Source organism: Aquila chrysaetos, chromosome 3 (assembly GCF_900496995.4).
Source record: "Aquila chrysaetos chrysaetos chromosome 3, bAquChr1.4, whole genome shotgun sequence".
NCBI classification, from domain to species: Eukaryota; Metazoa; Chordata; class Aves; order Accipitriformes; family Accipitridae; genus Aquila; species Aquila chrysaetos.
In genome coordinates this window covers 60,597,187-60,612,175 of record NC_044006.1, presented here as the reverse complement: position 1 = coordinate 60,612,175, position 14,989 = coordinate 60,597,187, and the positions used below count along the sequence as shown (strand labels likewise).

The following is a 14,989-nucleotide window of genomic DNA, read 5'->3' as shown; positions in this document are numbered from 1 at the left end:
CTCTGACTACTCAAATGTCTCTCACATACTTAAGTGAGGCAGGATGGAAGTTCCTTAACCAGCTATTGCATCATGTCTAGTAAAAAGTCCCCAACAGCCATTTAGGTCAATTTTTATGAAGTAGAATATGAGAGAACATCTATCTCTGCAGAATTCAGCCTAGAAGAATAATCCAATTAGTTACTACTTCTAGTAGATACTAAGAAAGGAAACTGACGTTTTGGAGTGATAAAGTAGAAATGGCAGCTGCCCCCAAGCTTTCAAAATGACAATCAGATTTGGCAATTAGCATGTTGACTTTTCTCTTTCTTACCTACATAACATGACCCTGTAACTCTCTTCTATTTTAATACTAACTCATATTTTGAAAAGGATGTATCAAAAGCAATTAGACTGCTTCGAGCACTGCACTTACCTAACATTGATAAGTGTGGCATTTTCCAAGAAAAAGCTTGCACACATAGATAACTCTGAAAGCAGTGTCTTACTCATACCACCTATTCTTCTGGGAAATCTGGTGTGCCAATGACTGTAGGTTTATCTACAGCTGAAATTACACTGCATATTTATCTCAGGGATGGGTGTGACATGTCATAACTCTACTCATGATGGAATAAAAGCTACACACTAAAACACTAGGAGCTGCAGGAAGACTGATAACAACTGCAAAGTATCCTTCCTAGTTTAAAAGTAAGTCACATTTGGCTTTGGATTAAAAAAAAAAAAAATGGCAGATAAATACAATCGTGTGAGAGAATCCTTTTCCAATGTAACCTGGGGCACTAGAGCATCTTCAGGTGACCATGCCACAAAAAACGCTTCTAGCATTTTCCATTGATTGCTCCAGACACATTTTTACATACACTGTGGAACCGATTTTGACTCCAGTTGCCTTGTTATCTTCTATCACATTGCTCAAGCTGACTCTAGCAAGACTAAAGGCACACCTGATAATTAAGCTTTTGACTCATACTCTACTAACTCTAGAATCATCCACCCAGATGTAAGCACAAATATCTTTAGATAAGACACCCCAAACTCACAGATCCTACTTCTGTTTCACAGAAACCGTAACTATGCCATTTATACAATTAAATGTCTTGAAAGCTTGTTCCCTTTTTTGTTGTTTTGGAAATTCACAGCTAACTCACTTGTATTACAGGAACAAGCCTGCAATTAGGAATGAATTTGGAAGGAGTCTTTATTAGTCCAAAACACCCAGATTTTGCAGACCTGAAAGCTACACTCCTGCACTTTAGTGATGACTGCAGTGTATTTTACCCTTGTTTTGCCAAGATGATAATGATAATTTAAACACCACAGGAACTCCTATGCATGAGTACACCAACTGAGCACAAGTACACCACCATTTTTTTCAGTGATATATATTTGAGTACTTCATTTTCCATTGGAAAGAGAAAGACAGAAAGAGTTTTAGTATGTTTTTAAAGTACCACGGGACACTGAGCCTGAGGCCGTCCTTCAGATGACGCTGCCTCAGTATCCATCACCTCTGTGCTCCCCAGCCTTCCCCTCTCGCCCATGCACTGCCCCAAACACATACTCTCTTCTTTATCACACTTGCTGAGAGTGGTGTTTGGGAGAAGCAGCTGTGGGTCCTGTTCTTAGGGTGAGGTGGGATGGCCAGATTATTGAATGGTCCCAGAGGCTCGGTTAAGAGAGGCTGAGAGGAACAAGGAACTACCTAAAAGCTTATCCACAGTATGTCAGGAGGAAGTTACTCAAGGCCAGAGGAGGGGGTTAGCAAAGGGCTCTTGTAGGAAGATGAGAGAGGACAGGACGAACATTTAACCAGTGACAGCCAGCATATGGTATGGCTACGGAAAAGGAGTGTAGAGGGATATGGCATGCAGGCTGGGTGCAAGACAGCTCATTCATCACGCTCCTCTACAGGATCACTCTCAGGCACAGACACAGAGTCTGGATCCTGGGCTCCAGAAAACGTATCCCAAATGTACTTGAGCAGCTGGGGACTGTGACTTAAAAGCACTTTATGCAAGGGGAAAAAGAAACGCCAGTGTAAAGCACAAACTCAGGGAGGAGAAAGCTGGGGAGCAATTTCTAGGTACCAGAACTTACTTCACTTTGTAGCCTCCTGTCAGCTCCCAAAGGGGGCTGCTTTTATGGAGTTTGAAAGCAGTGCCACTTCTGTTCATTTTTATATTGTATGCTCCCAGCAGACAATGTGCTTCAGTCTGGCCTGTGGGTCTAAGAACATTACAGAAATACTGTATGGCTACAGACTCAGTCATCTTCTTTTTCCCTTGTCACAGAATTATCTACTGCAGAATGGTCCAGTTTGGGGACTTTCTCCCCATGAGCCATACAGGCAGCACAAACTCTCTGGGTAGAATGAAATGGTAGGAGGAGACATATTTCCAATCCTACATTTTCACACAGATTGGTAGAAGAAACAATTCCTATTCTGTGCCAGGTTACTGGCATGCAGGAACAAAATCTCCATTCCCCCAACTTATCTTCTCCTGGGAAAGGCAGAAAGCTGGATGGAAGTGTGTCCCCTGAGCTGGATTCAGCTCATGAACCACCAGCTGATCTAGGCTTATCCATTTTGTGTTGATAAGATGTCTACTTCAGCTCTACTCAGGTATAAACAACTGCAGACATATAAGTTACCAGAAAATAAGAATCTCATTTATAGGTTCCTCCCATTCCCTGCCTTGATGGGAGAGCAGAATAGTGAAAGAGTAATGTTAAGTCTGAGTAGCACAAATTTGTTCTGTTTCCACATTCCTTCCCATAATCTGTAGTTTGCTGATGTTGGTGCAATGTCTTCCTTCCTGTTTTTTCCAGTTACCCAACATTGCTGTACAGAACTTACATGACAACAAGAAACTGTCTTGTACTTAAAAAAATTGCCATCAAATGAGAATAGTGCAATTATTAATAAATTTTGGATCCAGCAGAATGCTTAGCTTAACTGCACCCTGCAATTGAGCAGATGGGCTACAAGCATTTCATTCCCATTTGCTACTTTTGAACTATTCCCAGAATTCCCTTATCCTCAGGTCACTGAGCTATGCAAAGTGTGTCTTGAGGCTCTCTACTAAGTGAAGATTTTGATATTTAGCTTCACAATCCATAAGGTAGGCTGATCCTACGTGAATAGATTGTCTAATGAGCAGAAAATGGTAGACAAGGAAGCCCACAGATGAGAGGAAGACATACAGGGATCCACAATGGGAGAAAATCCTTCCCCTCCTCAATTCCTGATAGAATCAAGAGATATTAAGTGTGGAATAATGGAAATAATAGCACAAACTTAGGAAGAGGAGAAAAGGAATGAAAAGTTACAATAAAAAATTTAAGTGCAGGAGCTGCTACATTGAATAATCAATGTCTCATCTTTTCCAACATTCACCCCCCACCCGCCCGATGAGCTATTAGAGATAAATGCAAGATATGCTATAAGGGTCCATGACAGAACTGTCTACCCATACAAGTAACATATTCCTAGGCTCTAGTCATTGGCAAAAGCTCTAAGTCACCATCTTATCTCTTATAATCACATGCTCTTACTACTGCCAGAAATGTTTAAGGGAGGGCATACATGGTATGGGAAAGGAAGACTGAAAAAGGAAAAGACACTAGCATAAAATGCTTTAACAGATAAGAGTGAAGCAAAAGGGTGAAAACAAATCTGTAAAAATTTTACTGACCCCATCTGTTTGCTTCATACACAGTTTTTTTATTAAAATCAAATTAAGCAAGTAATGCTTTAATATGAATTTCTAGGTGTTTGACCAAAGTACAGTGCTCAGTTCCATAGTGAGTGGTAGAAAAATTAAATGAAGATTTTGTTCTAAACCTTTTTCTCAGCTTTACTACTGACTGAAGAGTCAGGTACAATTTCAAGGCCTATTATTAACTTTCCACCTAGAAAAGCTGTTTCTTTCAGTCTATATAATGCACAGTGATCACAAATAGCTATAAGCAGTGGGTTTCAGATGAAGATCTGTAAGGATAGTGGAAGCCTGGAGTCACCACAGATGGGATGTTATATTGGTATGGCTGTGGCTGCTTTGCCACAGCCCAGCAAGCCCTGAACCACACAAAGGAAACAGTTATGGGAAGAAAACGCAGCAAGAGAAGAACGTTGTGACATTTCCAGTGTAATTCTTACATTTCTGTAAGGTTTTCCATGAGAAGGAAATGCCACCACCTCCCTCTCTTTTTTCCTTATCAAGTGGAGGGATGGAACAACTGATCTGGTCAGAGATTGCAACTCTGTCATAACACAGGAGAGACAAAGGAGGTCAATCTAGTGACACATATGAAAGGCTTTGCTGAATTTCATGGAAGAACATTGCCCCCATGGGACAAAACTGCAGTTAAGTTTATGCTGAATTCCTTCCTAGGACTTGCACCCAAAACTACTGGCTCATTTGTATTTGCTCTGTCAAACATTAGGTGTGCTGCTTTCCCTCAGTCATGAAGATGTGGTCACCAAAGTACAAAACTAAGCTGTAACCACGAGTCTTTGGAAATGTTATCTGTGTTCATGTTTTTAACATGTATTCTCACTTCCTCAGGGTTACCTCAGCAACTTATGCCCTCCAAGCCACAGGTACAGCAGACCTTCCAAATATAAGATTTCATCAAAAAGCACAGAGAACAGTAATGTAGACTTGACTGTTATTTAAATGATTATTTTTTAAAACGTGCAATCAGAGACAAAAAACACATCAACTTTCAAAAACGCATTTTGAGCTGATACATCCTTCTTGTTTCTGTGCTTCAATGAATTCCCATAGCAAGTGAGAGAATGTAGGCTTTTAGTACTGTCAGGAGAAGTAATCACGTGTCTGCAGTCTGGGCTACCTGAATATGCAGTGAGAGTACCAAAACAGATCAGCTAAGGCCTCTGAAGAACAAGTTTTCATTTGCTGCCTATATGGTCTTGATGCCAGCAGGTTAAGTGAGAATTCTATAGAGCTTGCCCACTCTCTTGGTGAGCTGCCTTCTAGGCAGACACATTATTTTGCCTAAAACTGGGGACTCAGAAGGTCATTTGTGATTTTTATCAGCAAAAGCATCCAATGACTGCCTCTATGATTTTGGCTCCTAGCTGTTCTCTCTGTGCTTGATGGACTAACAATGCTGCTAGAAGCAGATTTGCTCCCCATACATCCCCACTCTCCCTGACAGGTGTAGGTACAATGACAAGGTTTTCACCAAAATTTTTATTCTATCAGTTGAATTGTCTGAGGGCAACGGAGAATTTTCCATTGTTAGTGATATCAGCCATGTAGGGTCTGCCCATCACTGATAGCAGACACACAGGAAGATTCATCCTTTAATATTAGTGTTACGTGTCACACTTTTACATCCACTGCTTTAGATTACAAGCAAATACAGAGTGAAAGTAAAAATGGAAATGGACTGAGGAGATGCATCCAGTGCAAAACTTCTATCAGAAATGTCTCTGTATGCCTTTCTAAACAGAGTATCCTAGAAAAATTTAGTTCATATATACTGAACCTTCTTTTTCTTCTAGGGTTCATAACGTGTCTACTCCCCAAAATACTCCTAATAACTGTAGCCCTAATTGATTTGAGCCTAAACTCATGGCATGCTGGATCAATGCTCAACAAGAAGAAACAGTGCTGTGTGGGGGCTGACATAGCTTCTGGTAGCAAAAATTATGAGAGCAATTAGCTAGCCACAGATCTAAAAGGTCACTTTACTGGAAGACAGGCTTTGAAACTAATGACAGACTTAAACTTTTTAAATAGTCATTATCAAACCAGTTTGTGAATTCCCACATTAAAGTTGTAAGTCAGATCAAAGTAATTTGTGTTTCCTTTTCATTCACAGCCCAGGAGCAATGCTATAAATTAATACTGAGGAATGGTGAGGAACACATGTTCATATATGCTCATGTAGATGCTCAAAAGTCTCCTACAGAAACTTAAGAAGAACATGGCACCCTAGCTTCTTTCCTTCACAGTGCAACATACTATCTTCTACAGTGGCAGCTATACTGTTAATATCTAGGGTAGCTACAAATCAATAGGCTGGATGATAAGGAAAGCTGCCTAAAATGCCTGCTTTTCCAAGAGCAATTTTATTGTATCACGGATCACTCCTAATCATGAAAAGACATATAGTGGAGTTTCTATGACATCTGCATCTGACCTGGTCATCCCAGGCTCTTTTTAGTCAACAGAGGGAAAGAAAGGCAATTCTATAGAGCATGATTCATGGTAGCTGTCTAAAACTGGGCAGCTGAACCAAGTTTTAGCAGTATCTATCTCTCTCCGTTGACTGTAAAGGTGACTCAGAACCTCAGGTGGCTAATTAAAATGCTAATGTCTAAAGTTGGGTGAGGAGGATCCTGCCTATAAAGTCCAAAAGTGCTTTGGAAGGTCTGCATGGATGCAAGTTACCATTGTCACTAGAGACCTTCCAAAAGAAACAGGCTAAAGCTTCTATACTGCTGCAGGCAAATAAGAAGTCTTATTTTCACTTTCACCCCAGATCAGCACCTGACTACATGAAGTCATCATCACAACAGGTCAGATGGACCTACAACAAAACAAGCCAAGACATACTGAAATGAAAGATGAAAAAAAGGTCTGCGGGAAAGAAAAACGCGTGTAGTTTGCAGAGAGAGCAGGAAAGGATAGGGGCCTTGATAGCTGAATGATATGCAGGAAGACCAAATTCAGCTACATTCCTGTAAAGCCACCTCTGAAACATAAACACTCTTCCAAGAAAATCCACATTCCCAGATCTTCTCAAAGGATAGATGTTCATGAATCTGCAAATAAGACAGGTATTCTCTTGAACAAGGCAACCCCTCCTCTCAGCTCCAGCAGTACTCCAGAATGGTAGTTTTCTCAGGCATTTTGTAGGGCCAAAGAGATGCAATAGTGGATTCATCCATCCATGGGTTACCCAAGTCCTACCTCTCCCTTCACCACATACTGCAGAGCAAGAGAAGGAAAGCTTTCTGCCTCTTGCTCCTCTCATTGCTGTAAGACATTTCTTCTAACAGGAAGGGTGAAACACAGTTAATGCAAAATCTTAGTGGGTTGGGTAAATTCTTTACTACCTAATAAATCTCAGGCCGCACTACTGAGTTAAACTGTTAGAACATCCAGCAGTCCCCTCTGTTCATACTGTTGCCCCCTTTGTGCAAATTGTTACCCCCCCCAAATGTGTTAGTCTCTAAAGCTTTATAAATTAAAAAAAGATCAAGTTCACAGGCACATGAGTTACAGTGTGTGATCTAGAAGACACTGCTCAAGTATAGTGAGAATCAGACTTTTGATCTGTAAAAATCAAACTTAGCTGGAATAAATACATTTGATAACAAAATAAACCAGCACTTCAAAGGCATCATACCCTGCTTGAAGATACTGCACATCAAATAATCACAAATTCCAGCATGAACAATTAAAACACAATTTACTCAAAAATTACTTTGAGCCTTCAGATATATTTGCCTCCAAACACCAGGAGAGTCTGTAGTACCCACAGGAGGTATTTAAAGAAGAAAGAGAAGACACAAGGAATGATTAGAAGTACCCTTTCAGACACAGTACATTTTTCCAGTTATGTGTGCTCCCAGATGGATCAGAATTCTCTGAGAATATAAAACAAGGCTCACTCAGCTATCTGTAATGCTCCATTGATTAAACCTCCCAAAGACATTTGTAATCCATATTTCAAACCAAATTATCTCCATTTTTAAGCAATGCTTGCACAAAGCATGGAGTACAATTAAATGTAATAGTCTCCTTAGAAAGCCCACAGGGGAAAACAGAACTGAACAGGTTCAGCAGCAATTTAAACATTCTGTTTTAAACATAAGGTTTTAACCTAAATTCACATTCTTTACAAAGTTTCTAGAAAAAAACTTTGTAAAGTTAGTGAGGACAAATGAGTAGGAGCCTACACAGGTGGAGCAGGTCATCTAGTACAGCCCTCTGAAGAACTGGGGCTTACCTATTTGTCTCTAATGAAGCAGATGTACTAAATCGAGTCCTGGAAACACTACATTTACTCCACTGTTGCGCAGCAGCAGGGTAATTAATTAACAGTGACATCAATAAAGTCATATGTGAAATGAGTATTAGAAGCAAGTCAGGAACAGATGACAAAACACGCATGTCATATAGTTAACAAAGGGGAACTAGAACCATAGGAAAGATGACTAGCAAAATCCTGCAAACAGAAGGTTTGAGGGGTAGTCAAGCCGCAGCCATGCTAATCACAGAATCAGAGTAATCTGGGACAGGAAGGGGCCTCAAAAAGTCAAGCTGTCTGTCCCAGTTTGGTGGCACCCTGCATATTTTGTTTGTAGGCTGTATTCCTGCATCCAAATTTTTAATGACAGTTAAGACAGGCTGGATGATACATTGCCAAAAAGACCCTACGGGATACATCTTCCCAGTGTGACTGGAATGGATTTAATAACTTCTCTTTTGGTGCACAAGGGACTGAAAAACCACCCCAAGCTTTTGGAGACTGTATTTATGTTACTTCTCCATGGTATTCAGATGAGGGTATCATGCAGGATGGGCCTTCCCAAAGTCAGGAGACGCATCTATTTCTTCCCTAAACCACGTGGCCACATACACCACCAGCAGAGAGATGAAAATCGCGTTCCTTGGAAGTCTGTAATGGCTGTTTTGCCATAACCACACCACCTTCTTACATGCTTAGTTTAAGACTGGTAGATTAGCACATTCACATGGTGTATTTTTTGGCCGCTCATGCCAGGCCGCTTGGTCTGCGGTTTCTCCTGCCTGCCTTCACTTTCCCAACGCAGCCACCTAAACCAGGGCACTGTGTGTCCCCGGGATCCGACCTGCCTCACGAGGCTGCAGGGAAGCTTTTGCAATCCTGCCTTGCAAACGATCAATCTCCTACTCGCCCCCTCACGGCCTGGGCACAGTGAAGGTCTGACTCTGGTTAACCCTACCGAAGAGAACAACCAACACCGGGACCCCGCACCGCAGCACGAAATCCCATTACCCCACTTCAGCCCACCGAGGCCACGTTTGCCGTCGGAAGGCTCCCCGTCCCGAGGGGGAGGCTTGTGTGAGAGGTAGCTCTCGCCACGGGCTTCCCGGCCGGCGAGGCGGCACGGCGGGTGCTGGCGAGCTCCCCTCTGCGGGCACCCGCGCTGCCCACCCGGGGCTGCCGCCCTCCAAGGGCAGGCACCACAAGCCGTGCCCAGAGCGGGGTCTGCCGCAGCTCCCCACCCCGGGCACCGGTATTTGCCGGCATCATTTCTCACCACGGAGAGTAGGACACCCCGCGCCCCCCGCCACGCCACAGCCGGGCGCCTCACGCTTCCCGCGGCGGCCGCACCTCCGCCCTCCCGCCCCGTCGGGGCCCCGGGCTGGCGCTGGGAGCCCTTGGGGGCCGGCTAATCCCTCCCTGCCCGGCTTACCTCGGCGGGCAGGCGGCGGGGGCCGCCGGCTTCGGGAGACGCTGCGAGCAGGAGGCGCGGGGCGGCTCTGCGGCAGCCCTGCACGGCGGGAGCTCGCCCGCCCTCCGCCTGTGTGGAACTGGGGCCGCGCCGCGGGCTGCCGGGCGCCCCGTGGCGGCCACCTCCGCGGGAGCCACGCCGGTGCACGCAGCACCGCCCTCCGCCTTCGGTCCGGGGTCAGCCGCCTCGCAGAGCCTGGGGGGGGGCGAGCTGCTCCCTGGGCCTTGAGAGCCTGTCTGCGGGGGGCAGGAGGAGCGGGGCCCGCTCCCTGCGACGGCTGCCCCTCGCGGGGACTCGCCGCTCGAGGCCGACCCGAGGGCTGAGGCGGGCCGGGGCGGAGGCGTCCCCTCCGCGCTGTGGAGAGGCCTACTCCTCCCCGCAGCCTTAGGAGCACGCGGGCTGCCCACCAAGCGGAGCGTGAGGATCGCCCTGCGAAGGCTTGCGAGGCTGGAGGCCCGGGCGGAGAGGCTGTGGCCGCTGCGGGGGCAGTAGCCCCACGGGGGAGCGCCGGGCAGGCCTGGGCAGCCCAGCCCCGCTTCCTCGGCTCCTCGCCTGCGGCCTCTCCTGGGCCACCTCAGCCGGGCCGGGTGGCTTTCGGCTGGGCAGTGCTGTCAGGTGCTGTCTGGTTTTCAGACGGAAATGTGTTTCTTTCCCTGCTCCGCGTAGTGACTCCACATCTTTTTTAGATAATGCTGCATTTTTATGTCATTTTGTAGCATTGCAAAGTGCTCCTTTGAAGTGTACTTTAGATTTTATTCACCGAGTAGAAATTACTGTAAAAGAAGGGGAGAAAAAAAAATTTCAGAGGTTTGCATCTGAAGTTAAAAAGGCAAACGTCAGAAAATTCAATGAAGCCTTGGTGGGGTTAAGGTAAAATTAAAAAGATGAGATTCTAAGTGCTGCAGGCAGCATGCAAATAGACCCCTCTCTTGATTTAAAATCCTATTTTCATTGTCCATAACTTTTCCAAACCAATGCTTTTGGCTGATTTTTTCTTGGGTATCTAAGGCACTGACAGACACTGAAGTATGGTGAACAAAGGTGAAGATGTCACCATCTCCTACTTCTGTTACTTCAGTTTAGAAAAGTCATCAGGTAGTTTAGCTTAGCTTAATCTTGCGTTTACAGGCAATTTATATTAAAACTCCAGGTTTTGCTCCAAAGCAGCCAAGAAATCCTATGTTCTGTTCCTCCAACCCTGCTGGAGATAAAATAATTATAGCAGAAGGATGGTAGCATTTTAAATTACCACCATGTTTTGCACAGCAAATATGTTTCAATGCTTTAAGGGGTAATTGCTTTGAATAATTCCAGCTGAGACAGCTCAGCCATATTTAAGAATGCATTTAGGGAATGGTACATTGTTCCACTTGTGTTATTTGAAAAAAACCCAAGTTATTTTACTGAGGAGCTGGCTAAAATTTACCAGAGACTTTGGTGAGGTCAGAACTGCGTCTTTGGCCAGGCATGTGAAAATACATCTAAATTTGGCAACCTTCTTAGTATTTGAAAAATCATGCACATAGTTAATAAACAGTTACTAGTTCAGCAGCTTGGGAGTCTGAGATTCCATGGATACTGCATATTCTCTTTGCTGACTTTCTTTGCAGTTGCTCCTTTTGGCTTTTGGGATCATTATGCTGCCACGGAAAGAGGTAATTTCAAAAGATTGATTGGTAGTTAGTTGGGTTTTTTTAAATTATCCCAAAGTCAGGTTTGAAATCGGCACTTTGCAGTGAACACTGTGCGTGTATTAAAAGAATAATATTTGGTGGTGCATTTTGTTGTCAAAAAGTGTTTTTTCACTTCTGTATGTGACCTACCTCTAATATGGCCACACCCTGATTACACTAATGGTTTCACACTTTGCTGGTGTTGAAATACATGACAAATGTATTTGTTATGATAATGTAGAAGACATCTATTCTGCTTGTACAAATGAGCCTTTGTTTTCTCTGTATCTAGATTTGTTCCTGTCCTCTCCAAATATTCCTGAAATAAGACTGACAAAGCTGAATGGCAATATTTTCCAGCTCTCCTTGTACCCGGCTGTAACAGATAAGCATCATTCTTGCTAAGAGGAACAGTGGAGATGAGAACAGCACATCTCTAGAAAGCAAGGAGAAAATCATAGAAATCCCAGAAAATCTTGCATTCTATCTGAGAAGTTTTTGGGCTGCATTCAGGAGCATGAGCACTGTGCACCAGTGGGATGGGTGGAGGCCATCATGTATTCATAAGGAAGAAATGTGGTGAGGGAAATGCTGTGGCAGATATGGACTCGATTAACAGTGTGTGTCCTAATGTTAGAGCAAGACAAAGTTTGTGGCAAAAGCAGGTGGAAATATGTAATGCTTCCTAATTTGTTTTCTCTTCTCTCAGCTGAAATGAATGCGCAGCAGAATCATTCCCCTGAATTCCAGCCCTCCATTCTGCTCTTCTCCAAAAGCTTTCCGTTTTCTAATGGAAAGAAGACACATGTGCCCCACCCACGTTACAGTTGTGTGTTTCACAGCAGTTGCATGACTCAAGATCTAATGCATGCAATTACAGATAGTTCTTTTCCTTTTCTTATCATGGGAGAGTAGATCACTGGGTAGATATGCTGTCTGGGTGGGGGTGGAGGAGGGGTTTATTAACCTCCACAGTCCTTGTGGATTGCATTTCATTGTAATGTAAGTTTCTATAAAGCAGCAGATAATTTAGAGTTAAAGCAGAACATCTGTTTTTGAAAGGGAACAAATAGATGTGCTTCTAGTGTCAGGAAACCAGCGCTTCACTGGCAAAAAAGTAATGTTTTATTATATATGCATTCCCTTAAGTTTCACTGACATCACTTTATACACTGATAATGACATGACTTTAGAGACTGACCTTCATTTTCTCTACAGGGTAAATGTGACACTATGCTGACTAGGATCTTACCTGCCCAGAGTAATGCAGAATCAGGCCATAGCCCTCAGAGTTATGAATGGAAAGGCTGCAGGTATGTAAAATATTGCCAAGCCATTGTGCTACTGGCCAACAGTAAAAAAAAAAAAAAAAAAAAAAAAAAAAAAAAATCAGTATGTTAATTAGATCTTTTGTTATAGCAAAACACATAAAATACAATTCAACGGTTGGTTTGTTTTGCTGTTATTTAAACAAAACAACTTTCAGAATGATGGAAGAATGAAGGTTTTTATCATAGAGGGCAAAGGCATAGATACAAGCTACAAAACAGGATAAAAAAAGTTTAAGGCAAATGATATCAAAAGGATGGAGTATCCTCTTTTCAAGCAGTACTCTGCAGACACTGTGAAAATCTTTGGTACAGGGACTGGATGATCCTCTGAGGTACACCAGATAATTTCTTTCACCAAGACACTTTTTTTCCAGAAACCCTAAAGAGGTTGCAATTAGTGTGAAGTGAATCACAGCACCACATCAGAATGCGATATCAGGGCAGTCTGGAAAAATGTATATCTGTGTTTGGCATCTTCCTAGATTATAAGCCCAAAAGCAGAAAGAATAGAGTTAAGCAACTGTAGCTTTTATGTTCTTCCAATAAGAATTAATTCTATTTAAGGTTGGTTTTGGGTTTTTTTAATATCCCTTTGTGATTGTGCAGTAGTGTGGAAGACCTGTAAACTGTAAAACTTCCTATGAGAAAGATGGAAAGCTCTCATTTGAGAGTTTATATGGAAGAAACTACCAAAAATAGCTTTTGAAAAATCACAGTAAACCAAATTTAAGTACAATTGCATTGAATGCAGAAGCTAGCTAACAAGCATATCACATGTAATTCTTTAAAATTAGAACAAATGAAGAAGCTAAAATGGAATGTGCTAAAGAGCAGGTATATGGCCAGATCAATTTCCTTTTGCCCATCTGTCCTTCCATCCTTTTGATGACATCTTTCAGCGACTCAGAACTGAGAATTCTTTCTCCATAACTATTCATAGGATAGTTTATATGCATTGGTTCTTACAGTGGAAAACCAAAAGCAAAACAAAACCTCAACCTGGATGAAAAGCTGAAGAAGAGGTTCTAAGTCCATCTGAAAATATCAGCAGTGAAGCTAGCAAGTTCACACTTTTAACTGCAGGAAATTAGGACAGAAGTACTTCTGAAAAGTTTATCATCAAAGCTTAGTTACTAGAGTTCTGCCCACCATGATGATTTTAAGATGGATTTCCACTTTTTTTTCTCTGTGTATGGTAGGGCCTCAGGTTAGTCAATGGCTTCCATTTCTACGTGCAGAATATGTTCAGTCAACAATTTACATGTCTGCACTTTACACTGTTAAAATTTCAAAGGCCTTGATTCAAAAGTCAGAGATGCCTGAGGGAGCCTTTTTGCCTGGGTTCAGTGAGTTTTAGATCACAGTCTAAGTTTTTCCAGCTCTCACATGTAAGTATCACTCTGTTTACATCCATATTTCTTGTGACTGTTTATACATAGCAGATATATATCCCTTACTGTTCTTCAAAAACATGTGTTCAAGTCAGCTCATTTCACTGTGAGAGCTGAGCATCTAACACAAATTGCAGCTGAGGTAGGAAAAGCCTGACTACCATATCTTGTTTATTAGCTTTATTAATCTCATGATAAAATGAAATTGTCTGCACCCTTAAAAGGAAACCTGTAAATGTTGTGAAATGGAATATTGAAATCTCATCTAACTTATTCAGAATGCTACTTGTTATTAACTAGAAAATTATAACCTGAGGGTCTTCATTTGAAAATGTCAGCATTTATTATTAACATTATTTCTTTAGCTTTACAAGATAGGCTTTTAGCTATTGCTCAGAGCAATGTGTATAAGAGCTTAATGAGAAGCATCATTTTAAACTGGACATTTGATTTTATTAATGCCATGTGTTAGATTTCACATGTGTGACAAACTAAGCATGATATGAGCAAGGTTTTGAAGCTTCTCACTGAAGTGAATACAAAAGGCATTTGAAGACAAAAGAAGATGGAATTACCTGGCTCTGTTAATAGAAATAAATTAATGATGCATTTTACTCATTTCAAGCTGTTCAACCCTTTCCTTACTCACTTCTTTCCTTTGTGATTTATTTCCCTATGCACTTTTTTTTCCTGATTGTTAAAATGTTGTAAGCGTGATTTACACAGGTAGAATGTTCATTTAAAGTTTCTTCCGTCCAAAGGTCAACCTGTGTTAACTCTAGTGAGAGCCAGCTCTTAAGTTGGTCCTCCAGTCATTCCAGGGTTAAACTTGCTCCTTTACTTGCTACATGTTGACTGTTTCATTACATTCACATGAATATTAAAATTTACCGCATTGCCTGGAGGCCCATGGAAAGCCTTTGAAACAATGGTCTTATTTTGACTACACAACAGTAGTTGAAAACAACTTCATAATTTTATTTTGAGATTTTTTTCTGTTATTGAGCATTCAAAATAAATGTGTAGCACACCCCTCCCACTTCCCCATAATTTTCATGGTGTTTTACAGAAAGCTTTATGGAAATAATTGTCGGTATTTTTTGCTTGTCA

At 42.2% G+C, this 14,989-nt stretch overlaps 1 protein-coding gene across 2 annotated transcripts in view; it reads right to left on the bottom strand.

The window, feature by feature from the left end:
- Positions 1 to 9,611, bottom strand: part of LOC115339504 (amyloid beta precursor protein binding family B member 1 interacting protein) — a 72,336-nt gene extending 62,725 nt beyond the window's left edge. Inside the window, exon 1 of one of the 2 annotated variants that reach the window (XM_030009578.2) lies at positions 9,446 to 9,611. The gene's annotated coding sequence lies outside the window, so the exon portion shown is untranslated. The remainder of the gene's footprint in view (positions 1 to 9,445) is intronic. The other variant, XM_030009576.2, reaches the window with a different exon arrangement.
- Between the last annotated feature and the right edge of the window lie 5,378 nt (positions 9,612 to 14,989).